The 17410-nt window shown below is 45.6% G+C and overlaps 1 protein-coding gene across 1 annotated transcript in view; it reads left to right on the top strand.

The window, feature by feature from the left end:
- The first annotated feature begins 14207 nt into the window (after positions 1–14207).
- The window catches only part of LOC122364319, a 33334-nt gene continuing 30131 nt past the window's right edge, over positions 14208–17410 (top strand). Inside the window, exon 1 of the mRNA XM_043334597.1 lies at positions 14208–14444. The gene's annotated coding sequence lies outside the window, so the exon portion shown is untranslated. The remainder of the gene's footprint in view (positions 14445–17410) is intronic.

The raw sequence follows: 17410 nt of genomic DNA, 5'->3' as shown, positions 1-17410 counted from the left end.
TACTTTGGAATTCGTGGGTTTTTATTTTCGCGACGTTATGCGGTTCCCCGTCATTTCAACCAGATATTAACCATGGAGTTAAAGAGCCACGAACTTGGTTTCTTCCACGGACGTTAGATCTGGATGAGCTCTACATTTTGCACATACTTTGGAATTCGTGGGTTTTTATTTTCGCGACGTTATGCGGTTCCCCGTCATTTAAACCAGATATTAACCATGAAGTTAAAGAGCCACGAACTTGGATTCTTCCACGGACGTTAGATCTCGATGAGCTCTACATTTTGCACATACTTTGGAATTCGTGGGTTTTTATTTTCGCGACGTTATGCGGTTCCCCGTCATTTAAGCCGGATTTTAACCATGAAGTTAAAGAGCCACGAGCTTGGATTCTGCCACGGACGTTAGATCTGGATGAGCTCTACATTTTGCACATACTTTGAAATTCGTGGGTTTTTATTTTCGCGACGTTATGCGGTTCCCCGTCATTTAAACCGGATTTTAACCATGAAGTTAAAGAGCCACGAGCTTGGATTCTTCCACGGACGTTAGATCTCGATGAGCTCTACATTTTGCACATACTTTGGAATTCGTGGGTTTTTATTTTCGCGACGTTATGCGGTTCCCCGTCATTTAAACCGGATTTTAACCATGAAGGCGTTGAGCCACGAGCTTGGATTCTCCCACGGACGTTAGATCTGGATGAGCTCTACATTTTGGATATACTTTGGAATTCGTGGGTTTTTATTTTCGCGACGTTATGCGGTTCCCCGTCATTTAAACCAGATATTAACCATGAAGTTAAAGAGCCACGAACTTGGTTTCTTCCACGGACGTTAGAACTGGATGAGCTCTACATTTTGGACATACTTTGGAATTCGTGGGTTTTTATTTTCGCGACGTTATGCGGTTCCCCGTCATTTAAACCAGATATTAACCATGAAGTTAAAGAGCCACGAACTTGGATTCTTCCACGGACGTTAGATCTGGATGAGCTCTACATTTTGCACATACTTTGGAATTCGTGGGTTTTTATTTTCGCGACGTTATGCGGTTCCCCGTCATTTAAGCCGGAATTTAACCATGAAGTTAAAGAGCCACGAGCTTGGATTCTGCCCCGGACGTTAGATCTGGATGAGCTCTACATTTTGCACATACTTTGGAATTCGTGGGCTTTTATTTTCGCGACGTTATGCGGTTCCCCGTCATTTAAACCGGATTTTAACCATGAAGGCGTTGAGCCACGAGCTTGGATTCTTCCACGGACGTTAGATTTGGATGAGCTCTACATTTTGCATATACTTTGGAATTCGTGGGTTTTTATTTTCGCGACGTTATGCGGATCCCCGTCATTTAAACCAGATATTAACCATGAAGTTAAAGAGCCACGAACTTGGATTATTCCACAGACGTTAGATCTGGATGAGCTCTACATTTTGCACATGCTTTGGAATTCGTGGGTTTTTATTTTCGCGACGTTATGCGGTTCCCCGTCATTAAACCGGATTTTAACCATGAAGTTAAAGAGCCACGAGCTTGGATTCTTCCACGGACGTTAGATCTCGATGAGCTCTACATTTTGCACATACTTTTGAATTCGTGGGTTTTTATTTTCGCGACGTTATGCGGTTCCCCGTCATTTAAATCGGATTTTAACCATGAAGTTAAAGAGCCAAGAGCTTGGATTCTGCCACGGACGTTAGATCTGGATGAGCTCTACATTTTGCAAATACTTTGGAATTCGTGGGTTTTTATTTTCGCGACGTTATGCGGTTCCCCGTCATTTAAACCGGATTTTAACCATGAAGTTAAAGAGCCATGAGCTTGGATTCTTCCACGGACGTTAGATCTGGATTAGCTCTACATTTTGGATATACTTTGGAATTCCTGGGTTTTTATTTTCGCGACGTTATGCGGTTCCCCGTCATTTAAACCAGATATTAACCATAAAGTTAAAAAGACACGAACTTGGTTTCTTCCACGGACGTTAGAACTGGATGAGCTCTACATTTTGCACATACTTTGGAATTCGTGGGTTTTTATTTTCGCGACGTTATGCGGTTCCCTGTCATTTAAACCAGATATTAACCATGAAGTTAAAGAGCCACGAACTTAGATTCTTCCACGGACGTTAGATCTGGATGAGCTCTAGATTTTGCACATACTTTGGAATTCGTGGGTTTTTATTTTCGCGACGTTTTGCGGTTCCCCGTCATTTAAACCGGATTTTAACCATGAAGTTAAAGAGCCACGAGCTTGGATTCTGCCACGGACGTTAGATCTGGATGAGCTCTACATTTTGCACATACTTTGGAATTCGTGGGTTTTTATTTTCGCGACGTTATGCGGTTCCTCGTCATTTAAACCGGATTTTAACCATGAAGGCGATGAGTCACGAGCTTGGATTCTTCCACGGACGTTAGATCTGGATGAGCTCTACATTTTGCATATACTTTGGAGTTCGTGGGTTTTTATTTTCGCGACGTTATGCGGTTCCCCGTCATTTAAACCAGATATAAACCATGAAGTTAAAGAGCCACGAACTTGGTTTCTTCCACGGACGTTAGATCTGGATGAGCTCTACATTTTGCACATACTTTGGAATTCGTGGGTTTTTATTTTCGCGACGTTATGCGGTTCCCCGTCATTTAAACCAGATATTAACCATGAAGTTAAAGAGCCACGAACTTGAATTCTTCCACGGACGTTAGATCTCGATGAGCTCTACATTTTGCACATACTTTGGAATTCGTGGGTTTTTATTTTTGCGACGTTATGCGGTTCCCCGTCATTTAAACCGGATTTTAACCATGAAGTTAAAGAGCCACGAGCTTGGATTCTGCCACGGACGTTAGATCTGGATGAGCTCTACATTTTGCACATACTTTGGAATTCGTGGGTTTTTATTTTCGCGACGTTATGCGGTTCCCCGTCATTTAAACCGGATTTTAACCATGAAGATCAGCTCAAAAGTTAAAATAAATGTCATATTCGTGTTCAGCATGGTCAACTTAACCCATGCCATGAATCTGAAGTGATTTGGAATTCGTCGCTGAATACGTATACGTATACGTCGCTAAGTTCACGGACATCCTTCCGCCCAGGGGCGTAACTTTTTGGTTTTCGTTGGGGGAGCAACGCTGTCAGGGGCGCCTTTTTAAGGGCATGGGGGCGCCTCCCCGTGACTGTCTAGAAATAAGTCTTATTTCAGTTTACGGCAGCATTTTTTTTTACCATAGCACGTTGTTTTTGTGCCGTCGTGTTTTGGCACGTTATGTTGCAGTTTTTTTCTGAAATAGCGCGCCAAAAGCGCGGAATTATTTTGTAACCAAATACATTTTGAAAGCACTTTGGGGACCAGAGACCGGGGGCGGGTAGTGGAATTGGGGACCAGGGTAGTGACGCCTTATTAAACAACGCATATGGTAGTTCTTCTAAAGAAACGAGACGAACTGATGAATTGACAAAAAGAAAAGAAAAAACAACTGATAAAAAGGCGAGATTAAAAAAACAAATCTGTAGAACTTCACCCCACGCAGAAGCAAGGGACGTTTTTACGCCTCCCCTTTTAAGTTAAGAACACACTTCATACTGCATCTTTTCCGCACGTGTTCTAGAAGCAAACCAGTGGCAAAAATTTGCCCTCATCGAAAAAAATAAAAAATGCCCCCCCCCCGCCCGCGCCGGGCCGTGGGGGGGGGGGGAGTGAACACCTCCCCTGCGGTTTTTCGCAGATATCTCAAAACTCCGCGCCGCCGTTTTTGGCACACCTGTTCATGCATCTTTTTTTTACACATGTGCAAATTTCAGACCCAGAGCTCTCAAGGTCAGGTCACCAGGTCACGTCAAAAGACCTCACCTCAGAAAAAAGTTGCAATCCTCGTCATAGCTACACCGACTGAACGATCGCCTTGAAACTTTTAGCGATTGATAAGAGTAACAGTATGTCTAAAATGTTTATCTCGGAATTTTGATATCAGTGACCTATGGTCAGGTCAATTTTGCGACCTCTCCATTCACGGTTCGTCGGAAGGTCATCTCAGGCTCAAAAGAAACGATATATACCATTCGAAAGCTGACGGTGAGCTGAATCCAAAAATGTAATTTTTATCAAAATCGATCGATGGCCTTTTTTGAAAATTGCGTTTTTGTAAAAACTTAATAATCTTTTATTCAACGGGCTGTCCTGGACATTCTTGAAAACATAAACATGTATTTTTGAGTTCCAGTGAAAGCTGAATGCCAAAAGAACAATATTTAGCGAAGCAAAATTTCCAAACATTAATATGCGTCTCCCACAGCCGAAAATAAGGCGCAATCACACAGCTCAGTGTCACGATGGACCAAAGTCAGCCACACAGAAGCGTGAAATGACCCTTATCGACTCGCAGACCCGGCGCTCTAGGCCCGCCTGACCGGCCACGGAAAGAACGTTCGGCTCTCGTTCTACTAAACAAATGTCATATTTGTCAGTTTAACTGTCCATATCGCTATGAAAGTTATTCAGGATACCTGTGAAGAAAATTCATTGTTCTGTCATCCTCACATCATGCATTAATTTGCATTTGTTCATGTCTACTTTGCTCAATTGAGCTTGGTATCATGCCCATATAAGGAAAATTGGCCGCGCTGAAATGTCAGAGGCTGCACCGGCCTCAGCTCGGGTGGAGTGGGGGTAGCGCCCGGTGGGGCAGGGTAACCTTTGACCGGTCGCACGGCCGAGCAGCTGTCACCAGTACAGCCTCTGACAGTGAAACCCCGCTCACTTCCCCTGCGCGGGCACTGATCGCAGCTGGATGGAACAAAACATGCATAAGAAAAATGTAAATTAAAGCATGTTGTAAATCGAGCAGAACAATGAATTTTCTTCACAGGTATCCTGAATAACTTTCATAGCGATGTGGACAGTTAAACTGACAAATATAACATTTGTTTAGTAGAACGAGAGCCGAACGTTCTTTCCGTGACCGGTCAGGCGGGCCGAGAGCGCCGGGTCTGCGAGTCGATAAGGGTCATTTCACGCTTCTGTGTGGCTGACTTTGGTCCATCGTGACACTGAGCTGTGTGATTGCGCCTTATTTTCGGCTGTGGGAGACGCATATTAACGTTTGGAAATATTGCTTCGCTAAATATTGTTCTTTTGGCGTTCAGCTTTCACTGGAACTCAAAAATACATGTTTATGTTTCAAGAATGTCCGGGACAGCCCGTTGAATAAAAGATTATTAAGTTTTTACAAAAACGCAATTTTCAAAAAAGGCCATCGATCGATTTTTACAAAAAATACATTTTTGGATTCAGCTCACCGTCAGCTTTCGAATGGTATATACCGTTTCTTTTGAGCCTGAGATGACCTTCCGACGAACCGTGCATTATAAGTCAATGGGAGAAAATTGAAATGAGCCTTTTTTGGACGAATGGTATTTAGAACCCTCTCAAACATCGTTTCATAGGTAAACATGATACACTGAATCGGAAAAAAAATGCACCTGTGACCCCTCTGTGTGCCCTTGAGGTCATCTCAGGTCATAGACGGTCACCACCAGTTTTTTGGCTGTAACTTTTGATAAAGGCGTGCTAGAGCGATGAAAACACTTCAGATGTATTCAGCTCGACGATACGGATCGACTGATATGCAACATGACCCTTTTCGGTCAGGTTATGACCTTGACCTGAGGTCAAATTTTAAAAATGACCTTTCAAGGTCAAAAAATAGTTCATTCGACGCGTCTCGACGAGAGGAACATGATGCTGCCAAAAGTAATGTCGTGGCACTCTTAAGTCAAAAGTTATTGCCGAAAAACAGTTTTCGTGAAAACTGCTATTTTACAGTTTTTGCCCTTTGGAGGCTAAACCGTTGACCTTAGGTCAAATCTGAGAACAAAGGTCAGAAAGGTCTGTAAAAGGGCTATCGAATGCGCTTTTCCGCGGCGCTGTAGCTCTATTGGTCCCGAGTTAGCCGTTGCAGTTTCCAAAATTGTTGAAATGGCCTACATTTGACCTTCGATGACCTCAGGCGACCTGACCTTTGACCTGACCCAAAAAATGACCGAAGTGTTTCCGTCATTATTTTTGACGCTCTTTCGAATGATGCTTACTGCGTGTCGCTACGTGGCCCAGGAGCCGAGTTAGACCAGACACCCCCCTCACCGCCCGGCGCGGAAGTCGCGGAGCACCAGCCCGGCGCGGGTTAATCCCAGGCTGAGAGCGTTCAAGCTTAGGTCACCCATATACCTCTGTATACCGAGACATGCAGAAGTCTGTGGCTCACCAGGTGATATCAAGTTATCACGAAATGATAGGGGAGAGTGGGGTGGGTTGTATGAGTTTTTACTCCGAGACCCATAAACTCGTAACTATCCGTGATAAACTCATTATTTCCATACTGTCCCCTTCCTTGATTCTTCTGCTTTTTTGTGCAAAGTAACTCTTCCGCTACCTCTACCAGTTTTTCTTCTACGGTCTGCCGAATAGAACAATGTTTTTGATACAACTTGCCCCATGGCTTGGGTGAGTTGTATCACATGGTGGGGTAATTTGTATCACTATTTCACGTTTCAGGGAGTGTGCTTGCTACTGGTTTTGAACATAACAGCAACATTAAATGGGGTTAATACAATGTATAGGTATGCTCAAAGGCTTCACTTTATTAGACCAAACTTAGGTCAATGCAATCCGAACGAAACATCAACAGACTAGACGCAAAAGTGGCCCGTTAAGAGCAAAGAAGCCAACACATTGTGCCGAAATGGAACGAGCATTGACTAGCTACCTACAAACGCGAGCCAGGGCTTAGCTTTCGCGATCAAAAGCAACATACCCATACATACATACATACATACATGTTACAACATACCCCACCCGGCTCTGATACAACATGTACCTAGCCGCCATCTTGGAAAAACATCCTCGTGCTAAAAAAAAACAGCGGACAGCTGGAGAAATCCGTTTTCACTCACGCAGCCTTAGAACCTACCCTCACCACCGCTACGGAGATCTTTCAAATTCGTGCACATCTAAATGCCCAAAACACACATTTTCTTGCAACCTATTTTTTTAGAATGACATAAAAAAAACATAAAATCGGCTCTCACCTCGAGACGCGTCCACTCAGCCACAAGACAGAACAGGGAAAGATGGCGCCCGGAAAACCTCGTCGGCTGGTCGTGTCGCGAGCGCCATCCATTGGATAAGTTTGGCACAATTCGCCCTGATACAACTTGGACATGATACAACTCTCCCCGCTCTCCCCTACAAATTACTCCTGCTTTGATGACTAGAGGTGGCAAAACGTGAAAATTTTGGGAACCAGACTCGAACCAGACCCGGCTGGACATTTCTGGAACCAGTCGGACCCGGTCTAAGTTGGAATCGGAACCAGTTGGACCCGTTCCCCAAAAGTCAATTACCTAATACAAACCGTTTGTAGAAATCATTAATTGCATCGTGTAAAACAGCCCTTTTCCCACTGATAATACTTATGAACTACAGTGTGCAAAGGAACATACATGAGCAAATGTTTTCTTTCCATTCACTTCATATTTTGCAATCATATGTAGTGTCCACTATGTATGGTTTATGGTAGGACCCGGTTGGACCCGCCAGAAAATTTCCAGGAACCGGTCCGGACCCATATGGGTCCAGACCGGTTCTTTTGACCGGGTCCTCGGGTCCACATTTTGCCACCCTTTGAACAAAAAAGATGATGTAGGATACCAGTATAGTCAGAGGAGCGCTAACATTGGCTCGATGGGTGCTATGAACCGTTGGGACGCTACGCCAAGCAAGAGTGGCGCTTTAACAGCAGGGATACCATAACACACAAGGCCCTGTGGGACGATTACCTACATTGACTCAAGGGGCGCCCTTTAGAATCGGTGCGACACCGTGCAGAGGGCGCCATTCTTAACCACATCAATTTTAATACTCACTGCAGATGGCCTCCAAACTGTCTCGAGGGGTGCCTTCAGGAACCGATGGAACAGCCACCGAAATAGGGGCGCCGCTCTAGCTGCAGTGATGAAATAAGGTATTGACCGCATTGACCAGAGGAGCGCTTCATGTGGCTAAAGGGGCGCGTTGGTAAACTGGTGGGGCGCCACCCCATGCCCAGCGAGGGGCGTCGTACTTAGCAAGGAAATTATGTAAGTCAGAGGAGCGCGAACTTCGGCTCGAGGGGCGCTTGTATGAACCGTTGAGGCGCTAGCCTAGCTAAGTGTGCCGTTTTAGCAGCAGGGATGCCATAACACACTATAGCGTGCTATGGTATCTAGGCCCTCTAGCCTCCCCCCCCCCCCTCCCCGAGGAGCGATGATTATGACTCAAGGAGCGCCCTTAAGAATTGGTAGGCCACATACATTTCATTACTCAGTGCAGAGGGGCGCCAAAACGGGCACGAGGGGCGCCTTCAGGAGCCAATGGGGCAGTCTACGGACTGGGGGCGCTGTTCTAGCAACAATGATGATAAGGTATTGGCCAGAGGGGCGCTTCATCCACCTGAAGGGTCACATTGATAAACGGATGGGGCGCCGCTCTGCATGCGGGGGCATTAGTTATTAGCAAAACAGATGACATAAGACGTGCGTGTTGTCAGAGGGGCACCACTTTGGCTCGAGGGGCGCTTTTTAACCAATGGGGCACGCTATTTAGCTAAGTTTTTACTTGCCGCAAGCGGCGCACCATCCCTGAGGAACGTTACACAAACGACTGACGACTCTCTCGACATGGGCATCAGAGGTGCCCCTATAGACCTCACAGGCGTCTCTAATTCCCATTGAGGTGCCCCTTTGGGCTTCAACTGGAGCTCCTCTTTCTATGGGCCTCGGAGGCTTTGGCATGCAGTCTCCCCTCTTTCGTATTGGGGCGCCATTATGGCCTTAATGGGCGCCCCTTTTCATGTGGGCGCCCCCTATACTATAGACCTCAGAGGCACCCCGAAGGGCCTCAGAGGCCAATAAGGTGCCCCTCTTTCGCATGCAGGCGCCCCTGTGGCCATCTCAGGCGCCCGTGTTTTGCATTGAGGCGCTCCTGAGGACTTCGTGGGCGCCCCTCTTTCGCATGCAGGCGCCCCAGCGGCCTCAGAGGTTCCCCTCTCACGCATCCCATTTCCATAGGGGAGATCCGTGTAAGACGCCCAGGGTCGGTAAGAGGCCCCATCGCTTTTTTTACCAAACCAATAATGTTATTTATTTTTTAATGTTCTTGTAAAGCAGAAGCCCTCTTGAAACAACAACTCACGAAACCTGAGGTATCAGGTGCGTCGCAGCGACTTTTGGTAAGCCTGTTTCTGTTTTTGCCCCTTTACTTGCTAGATATATGCATCTTTATCACCCTTATATATCTGAAAAAACAATGACTATCAAATGCAATCTTATCTCATCGAAATTGTCACATGTTAGCTTCAGAATAGACCATGTTCTGGTGCGCTGCAAATGTCTCATAAACCATAAATATTGTGACGTTAAAACACTGCATTTTTTTAAGAGGCCCTCCCTTCGAGGATTATAAAACGCCCCCCCGATAAAAACGCCCCCGATGCTAAAACGCCTGCACCTGCGGCAGGCGTGGCATTCTTTTTTCAAGGAGTTTGTTTTTGTTTCTTTTTTTCTGTTTCTTTTTCTAGAGGTAATAGGTACAATTTTCGTTGGTCATCAGCGTTTGGTTGTGCTAGTTTTCGCATTGTTCGAGCACTTTGGAAGTGTTATTGGTTTCGATAACACCGTATTTGCTTAGCTTTTCGAAATAAAAGGCCTTGCAGCTGTGTTCGCAAAACGTCTTTTACAAGTCGACTTGCCTTGTTAAACGCCCGAGGGGGGGGGGGCGTCTTACCATACCCATAGTGTAAGAGGCCCTTTTGCAACTTTTTCCAAAATGTTAAAGTTTACGGTTTGTGTACCCCCTAGATTCATTTTGAATGCAAATATGTATGGGAAAATGATGCATGCTCACAGCGCATGCACACGTTAGCTCTTAAATATTATCAGTTGTCTAAAAATAGCAACTGAGCTTAAGGGGGGGCCTCCTGCACCACTCTCCCCTATAGGCGATGGCGCCCCCTTGAAAGATGGCGCACGCGCTCCTATGACGCCGCTGGCCCGTGAGGGCGCCTTTCGGGCCTGGGGGCGCCCACCAAGGTTGGGGGGGCAAACGGAATGTTGGGGTGGCAAAATTTCAAGTTGGGGGGGCACCTGCCTCCCCAAAAGTATACAAAGTTACGCCCCTGCTTCCGCCGCCACTGCTCCGGGACCCTTGACGGTTTGACGGTAGACGGGGTGGACACGGCGGATGCCGGATACCAAGGCCATCTATAGATAGGCGGATACGGTTTTGCGCCTTTTTTTTAGACGGTTGGGGTTTCGCTGAGCGGCGCAGATGTCCTCCAGCACGTTACCACCCGGCGCGCCCCGTTACTATGGCAACAAGTCTGCTTGCCTCGTGACGTCAGCGCGTCGGAGTCGATGGCCGCGGCGCGGCCGCGCCACCACCGACTGCTGTCAATTTAGCAGCAGTTTGATTATCCAACTACAGTTTGATATTCAGGGTGCGCCGATTTCGCCCAAACCTACCCCAGGGACCAAGTTTGTCACGCTGAGCACGAATCTGGTGTCAGAAATCCGCTATTCTCAACCGATCACACAAATTTACCGTTTTTCAGTTCGTCCATCTACAGATTGACAAACTCCAGGGGCCCTCGATTTCGCCCAAAAATGGGTCTACGGGACCAAGTCTGACACGCTGAGCACAATTCTGGTGTCAGAAATCTGCTATTCTCAACCGATCACCCAAATTTACCGTTTTTGAGTTTGTCCATCTACAGATTGACAAACTCCAGGGGCCATCGATTTTGCCCAAAAATGGGTCTACGGGACCAAGTCTGACACGCTGAGCACGAATCTGGAGTCAGAAATCCGCTATTCTCAACCGATCACCCAAATTTACCGTTTGTGAGTTCGTCCATCTACAGATTGACAAACTCCAGGGGCCATCGATTTTGCCGAAAAATGGGTCTACGGGACCAAGCCTGACACGCTGAGCACGAATCTGGTGTCAGAAATCCGCTATTCTCAACCGACCACCCAAATTTACCGTTTTTGAGTTCGTCCATCTACAGATTGACAAACTCCAGGTGCCATCGATTTCGCCCAAAAATGGATCTAGGGGACCAAGTGTGACACGCTGAGCACGAATCTGGTGTTAGAAATCCGCCATTCTCAACCGATCACCCAAATTTACCGTTTCTGAGTTCGTCCATCTACAGATTGACAAACTCCAGGGGCCATCGATTTCGCCCAAAAATGGGTCTAGGGGACCAAGTCTGACACGCTGAGCACGAATCTGGTGTCAGAAATCCGCTATTTTCAACTGATCACCCAAATTTACCGTTTTTGAGTTCGTCCATCTACAGATTGACAAACTCCAGGGGCCATCGATTTCGCCCAAAAATGGGTCTAGGGGACCAAGTATGACACGCTGAGCACGAATCTGGTGTCAGAAATCCGCTATTCTCAACCGATCACCCAAATTTACCGTTTTTGAGTTCGTCCATCTACCTACAGATTGACAAACTACAGGGGCCATCGATTTGGCCCAAAAATGGGTCTAGGGGACCAAGTCTGACACGCTGAGCACGAATCTGGTGTCAAAAATCCGCTATTCTCAACCGATCACCCAAATTTACCGTTTTTGAGTTCGTCCATCTACAGATTGACAAACTCCAGGGGCCATCGATTTGGCCCAAAAATAGGTCTAGGGGACCAAGTCTGACACGCTGAGCACGAATCTGGTGTCAGAAATCCGCTATTTTCAACTGATCACCCAAATTTACCGTTTTTGAGTTCGTCCATCTACAGATTGACAAACTCCAGGGGCCATCGATTTCGCCCAAAAATGGGTCTAGGGGACCAAGTATGACACGCTGAGCACGAATCTGGTGTCAGAAATCCGCTATTCTCAACCGATCACCCAAATTTACCGTTTTTGAGTTCGTCCATCTACCTACAGATTGACAAACTACAGGGGCCATCGATTTGGCCCAAAAATGGGTCTAGGGGACCAAGTCTGACACGCTGAGCACGAATCTGGTGTCAAAAATCCGCTATTCTCAACCGATCACCCAAATTTACCGTTTTTGAGTTCGTCCATCTACAGATTGACAAACTCCAGGGGCCATCGATTTGGCCCAAAAATAGGTCTAGGGGACCAAGTCTGACACGCTGAGCACGAATCTGGTGTCAGAAATCCGCTATTCTCGACCGATCACCCAAATTTACCGTTTTTGAGTTCGTCCATCTACAGATTGACAAACTCCAGGGGCCATCGATTTCGCCCAAAAATGCGTGTAGGGGACCAAGTGTGACACGCTGAGCACGAATCTGGTGTCAGAAATCCGCTATTCTGAACCGATCACCCAAATTTACCGTTTTTGAGTTCGTCCATCTACAGATTGATTGAGATTGAGAATAGCGGATTTCTGACACCAGATTCGTGCTCAGTGTGTCAGACTTGGTCCCCTACTAGACCCATTTTTGGGCCAAATTGATGGCCCCTGGAGTTTGTCAATCTGTAGATGGACGAACTCAAAAACGGTAAATTTGGGTGATCGGTTGAGAAAAACGGATTTTTGACACCAGATTCGTCCTCAGCGTGTCACACTTGGTCCCCTAGACCCATTTTTGGGCGAAATCGATGGCCCCTGGAGTTTGTCAATCTGTAGATGGACGAACTCAAAAACGGTAAATTTGGGTGATCGGTTGAGAATAGCGGATTTCTGACACCAGATTCGTGCTCAGCGTGTCAGACTTGGTCCCCTAGACTCGTTTTTGGGCAAAATCGATGGCCCCTGGAGTTTGTCAATCTGTTGATGGACGAACTCAAAAACGGTAAATTTGGGTGATCGGTTGAGAATAGCGGATTTCTGACACCAGATCCGTGCTCAGCGTGTCAGACTTGGTCCCCTAGACCCATTTTTGGGCGAAATCGATGGCCCCTGGAGATTGTCAATCTGTAGATGGACGAACTCAAAAACGGTAAATTTGGGTGATCGGTTGAGAATAGCGGATTTCTGACACCAGATTCGTGCTCAGCGTGTCAGACTTGGTCCCCTAGAATCGTTTTTGGGCCAAATCGATGGCCCCTGGAGTTTGTCAATCTGTAGATGGACGAACTCAAAAACGGTAAATTTGGGTGATCGGTTGAGAATAGCGGATTTTTGACACCAGATTCGTGCTCAGCGTGTGAGATTTGATCCCCTAGACCCATTTTTGGGCCAAATCGATGGCCCCTGGAGTTTGTCAATCTGTAGATGGACGAACTCAAAAACGGTAAATTTGGGTGATCGGTTGAGAAAAACGGATTTCTGACACCAGATTCGTGCTCAGCGTGTCACACTTGGTCCCCTAGACCAATTTTTGGGCGAAATCGATGGCCCCTGGAGTTTGTCAATCTGTTGATGCACGAACTCAAAAACGGTAAATTTGGGTGATTGGTTGAGAATAGCGGATTTCTGACACCAGCTTCGTGCTCAGCGTGTCAGACTTGGTCCCCTAGACTCGTTTTTGGGCAAAATCGATGGCCCCTGGAGTTTGTCAATCTGTAGATGGACGAACTGAAAAACGGTAAATTTGGGTGATCGGTTGAGAATAGCGGATTTCTGACACCAGATTCGTGCTCAGCGTGTCAGACTTGGTCTCCCTAGCCCATTTTTGGGCCAAATGGATGGCCCCTGGAGTTTGTCAATCTGTAGATGGACGAACTCAAAAACGGTAAATTTGGGTGATCGGTTGAGAAAAGCGGATTTCTGACACCAGATTCGTGCTCAGCGTGTCACACTTGGTCCCCTAGACCCATTTTTGGGCCAAATTGATGGCCCCTGGAGTTTGTCAATCTGTAGATGGACGAACTCAAAAACGGTAAAATTGGGTGATCAGTTGAGAATAGCGGATTTCTGACACCAGATTCGTGCTCAGCGTGTCAGACTTGGTCCCCTAGACCCATTTTTGGGCCAAATCGATGGCCCCTGGAGTTTGTCAATCTGTAGATGGACGAACTCAAAAACGGTAAATTTGGGTGATCGGTTGAGAATAGCGGATTTCTGACACCAGATTCGTGCTCAGCGTGTCAGACTTGGTCCCTGGGGCAAGTTTGGGCGAAATCGACGCACCCTGAATATCAAACTGTAGTTGGATAATCAAAGTGCTGCTAAATTGACAGCAGTCCACCACCGCCCGTCCAAAACAAAGGCGGCGTGGCGGTGGCGCGCTCGGGCTCGGAGGTTAGTCTTTGTCGTTAGTGAGGAGCGGTTGGTGTTGTCCGCGGAGTGCGGGTGTGGTTTCTTTGTGTTCAGCCTTCATCAGTATGGTGAAGCTAGGCGCTGTGATTTAGCTGTGAGAGAGAACGAGGACTGATGAAAGGCTGTGCGTCAGTTTTCGCTGCACGGCGTCGTCTACTCAAAGTAAGAGGAAGTTAATAAAAAGTGATTGGAAGCGGCAAATCTAGATGGATACGAAGTTTTTTTTTTAAGTAAAGCGTTCATAATTGATTTATATCAATATTACCATTCACATAGAATTAACAGGATCAGGATAGGTATCTCAATCCCAACATGTTCATCGGCAACATTTTGCCACTAGGGGCCCCTGCATCTACCTACTGGTTCAGGTTACTGCCATTTCGTACTAGTGCATTACAAATTTTACTCCAATATTTAGTGGCATTTGCTCATGCTATATTGAAGAATGTGTTTTTATTAAAGTTTTTCGAGAAAGAAGTTAGAACTGGTAGTCATGATGTTGGATCAGTCATCAGGCTCGCTGGTTACTCGTGCTGCTTGCAATGGCTGAGGGCTGTTCACGGGCCCTGTGTGCGGTCGGACCGCACACAGCCTCCAAGCTCCGCCCACTGCGTCCCTACGTCAGCCTTCCGTCACCGCACACAGCGATCGCTGTGGCCGGTCAGGACTGGCCACAGCGGACCGTCCACCGCACGCAGCCGTGACGTCAGAGCCGCCTACCCATCCCCTACCCCCACGCCTGCTGGACGCACCGCACACACCGCACGCAGCAGTGTGCGGTGCCCGTGAACACCCCTCTGATTTGAGTGATATAAGTGATGAACTTGACCTGACCTATGACTAATGTGTAGACAATAATCAGACATTGGATTGAAATGGACCCTTATTTTATCATTGTTCACCCAAGCCAAACCTGTAATGTTTGCAACTTTGGGCCTGTTCCAGCGCCTCCAGAAACCTCCAGAAACCTCCAGAAAGCTCTAGAATCCTCGAGAGAGCGTTCCAGCGCCTCCAGAAAGCTCCAGAAAGCTCTCGCCGAAGCTCCAGAAACCTCCAGTAGCCTCCAGAGAGTTGGGAGGTCCAAATTTCTCTGGAGGCTCTGGTCTACAATTATGGCGCACATGTGACAATCACGAATGTAAACAAAGAACTTTTGACTGATAATTTTACAACTTGAATGTAAAGAAAATTACATTGCTATAATTTTGTTAATCTTTTTTACTAAAATTGAAAACAAATTTTGCATTTCAAGAGAGAACAATTGTCATTCTTTAGGTATCTATGACGCCAGTCTCCAGAAATCTCCAGATTGCGTTCCAGCGCCTCCAGTGAAACCTCTGGTAGAGCCTCCAGTCAAGAATTTCTACTGGAGGTGCTGGAACAGGCCCTTAAAGGGACCCTCCCACCTTAACATTAGATTTGAGTTGAGATAGCCAAAATGGGGTCCCTGGCTCACAACTACCGGTTTCGGCACTCACAACATCGAGAAATGCCTTAAATCGGAAATATTGAATTTCAAAATTGCAGCATTTTGATTCAGAGGGGCTAATGCATAGGAATACCCCTCTGAATGTGTGACGTCATCGCATATATCTAACGATTTTTAAATGTTTGACTAAAACGTTTTGTAGCACGCGGTGGTATATGCTGCTTTGCGCGCAACAAATGCCGCACTTTCAAATAAAGTCGCAAGGAACAGCGGAGATCCCAAAAAGTAAACAAAAGCAAAAGTCTAATATCTTGAAAACCGGTGAATATTTTTCGATGAAATTTGGTAGACATTCGTTTTTGGTCTTTCTGAACCGAGCGACATCACTTTCATGCCAATTCATTAACTTTTTTGAAGGTGGGAGGGTCCCTTTAATGTTGCTTACTTTGACCTATGTGTTGATCAATAGAACATTCATGTGGGGAAATAAGAAAAGCAGCTGGGTCTTCCTGTTTTTGCAGTATTTATTCAATGCTATGTAAATTTGCTGAAAGCTAACATGTTAAGCTGCAGTATTAAATTTGTTAATGATATGGCATTTCACAAGACAACCAACTGCCATCAGTCTAAATGCAGACTGAGACCTTACCGTTACTCTGAACTCTGAATGTTACCTATCTCATCTGCAATATTTTTTCTATGGACCATGATAACAATGTTTGTTTACTCTTGTTATTATGACATCAAACATGACTTTATAGCAGGACAAGGTAATTACCCAACTTTACCATCAATAACTGCCTAATCCAACATCTTCGGTTTAGGGTATTATTATTTTTATTCTTAACATTATGAGGAACTTCAAAAAGCTTCTGCAAGTGTCATGCAACGCATGCATGACATGATGATGGTCAATGTAACATAGGCATCTCTCTGATATTACCCACATTTTGCACTTAAAACAATGGGTTAAGGAATTATGTATTATAGTTCGTTTTTTTTAAGTTTGCCCCTCACTGTAAACGTCTTTTTGAACATAGCACGAGAATTGCTAGCTGAATTACTGAGAAAACTGGTAGGCGCACACTGATTTAACCAGATTTCACAGACGATCAATTTCATCAAATTTATTTACTATTTCACAGACTCGTAAATCGTATCTGCCAATACCTACAGCCCCACAGGGATAGACGACTTCTCAGGAATTATGTCTGAACTAATAAATAAATTGCATGGCGCTTAACATAACGTTAAATCGTCGATGTTCAAAACTTATTTTTGAAAATATTATTCATATCTACAATACAATGTGCGCTAACCAGTTTTCTCAGTAATTCTGCTAGCAATTCTCGTGCTGTGTTCAAAGAGACGTTTACAGTGAGGGGCAAACTTAAGAAAAACGGACTATAGATACCTACTCAATTTGATACATATCAATATATTTTGGCTCTGCCATTTACATCAGTACTGAACCAGTGGAAATTACAAAAATAAAAGTAAAATTACTGCACTTCTCTCAAAACCTTGAATATTAAACATTTTCCTGTAATAACATTTACTTCACAAGGAACTGTGCTTTACTGCCAGCAAACCAGGCTTGTCATTTGCTGTTTGGTGGAGTCATGCCTTTGTTTTGTGAATGAGCATAAGCAGAAAATGCTTATGTTCAGAAAAGCTGAAGGAATAGCGTTTTAGTTGG

Source organism: Amphibalanus amphitrite, unplaced genomic scaffold, assembly GCF_019059575.1.
Source record: "Amphibalanus amphitrite isolate SeventyFive unplaced genomic scaffold, NRLGWU_Aamphi_draft 000027F_arrow, whole genome shotgun sequence".
Taxonomy (NCBI): Eukaryota; Metazoa; Arthropoda; class Thecostraca; order Balanomorpha; family Balanidae; genus Amphibalanus; species Amphibalanus amphitrite.
The sequence above is the reverse complement of the archived record's forward strand: the minus strand, read 5'-3'. Positions and strand labels throughout refer to the sequence as shown.